Consider the following 1557-nt stretch of genomic DNA (forward strand, 5'->3'; position numbering starts at 1 on the left):
GGATGACGTAAGATGTCGGCGTTGCGCATGCGCTGGTGAGTCTCGTGAAAACCAACGTTTGTTTACAGGAGCAAAGGAAGCAGTTTCCTTACTTTAGCAAAGGAAAGCCAGTCTCCTCTTGGCTTATATCGAAATCCTCTGACATTCTTCTTTACAAATCCTCGTTTTGTACCTCTAATTAGTGACCGTTGTTTTGTTTTGATCTCTCCCCTGCGCTTCCACGTTCGTCACTTCTGAGCGGCACATGCGCAAAGCCGACCTCATCCTCCCGGAGCTGCTTTCGTTTACAACAGTGAGCACAAGCTAGATTAAATTGATTATTACATTTTAAATATGGTTATTTTTCTTACAAAAACGCATCGATTCGCTACAGGAGGACTTTGTTCACACCCCCATTTTTTTTTATGGATGGGCGCTTTTTATTTAACTTCTTTTGGACTGATGCACTGCAACACCCGCTGACTGCCATTAAACAGCTTGAAAGATCAAAGACAATTATTAATATAACTCCGACTGGATTCGTCTGAAAGAAGAAAGTCATATACACCTAGGATGACTTGAGGGTGAGTAATTTATGGGCTAATTTTCATTTTTGGGTGAACTAACCCTTTAAGGTTTGTAGAAGCTAGAGTGATTTTTCATCTCATGCTTACTTTTGTTAACAACATCAGTTTAGGTTTAGGGCAGATTTAGTGTAGGTGTTACATTATTTTCAAACGTGAACGAGCATTAACCTTTTAGTGCCCCCCAAAGGCCAGGTCATTTCTGAACTGCCACAAAATGTACAACGACCAACATAATAAAATACTGCCAGATGTTCATGTTCATCTGTTTCGGACAAAACTGAAAGCATTTTAAAGGGGTCATGACATGAGAAACCAAATTTCCCTTGATCTTTTGACATAGAAGAGTCTTTGTATGCTTAATACATCCTGCAAGTTTCATAACTAAAAATTTCCTCATCATAAATAAAAAAGCATTTATGCAATAACCCTCAGAAAATGGCTTGTATTGGATCAGAGGGACAAGGTGACGTCACCTGGGCACAGTCGTTTGCATATGACCGCCTCCAGAGCAAGACAACTACGCCTATTTTTGCATCATCGCATCGTTGTCACGCCCACAGTTGTTTAGTCGACGTGCAGCGAGTGGGTCTGAAGGAGTAGTTGTTTACAATAAGACTGCGATGCCAGGCAGATGATGTGCCATTTCCGGCTGTGGAAAACCAACATATTTGTATACGCTGCCGAAAGATCCCGACGATAGAGAAAAATGGATTCAGATAAAGTCACGTCAGTGCTAATTCAGTACATTTCACAGTTCACTGTTTTGAGAACAAATCGCAGTATGATGCAGGCTTTGCCAAAATACTTTTGCTCAAAGATCAGGCCGTGCCAACTGTCCTGGACCCAACAACGACACCACAAACTGTAAGCAACGTATTTCATGTAAAAACTATTTTTAAATAGAAGGCCGGGAAGGCCTGCGATCGGACGCCAAGGTTGCTTTGTTTCTTCTCGATAGGTGAGTAACACCGTGTCTACACAAGCTAAAGTC

The 1557-nt window shown here is 41.6% G+C and overlaps 1 protein-coding gene across 1 annotated transcript in view; it reads right to left on the reverse strand.

Moving 5' to 3' along the window:
- Positions 1 to 1557, reverse strand: part of LOC107733236 (ubiquitin carboxyl-terminal hydrolase 43-like) — a gene marked incomplete at its 3' end in the record, with an annotated part of 13039 nt that overhangs the window by 9800 nt on the left and 1682 nt on the right. The window lies entirely within an intron of this gene.

The sequence above is a fragment of the Sinocyclocheilus rhinocerous genome, unplaced genomic scaffold, assembly GCF_001515625.1.
Source record: "Sinocyclocheilus rhinocerous isolate Xijiao unplaced genomic scaffold, SAMN03320098_v1.1 scaffold3082, whole genome shotgun sequence".
In the NCBI taxonomy this organism is placed as follows: Eukaryota; Metazoa; Chordata; class Actinopteri; order Cypriniformes; family Cyprinidae; genus Sinocyclocheilus; species Sinocyclocheilus rhinocerous.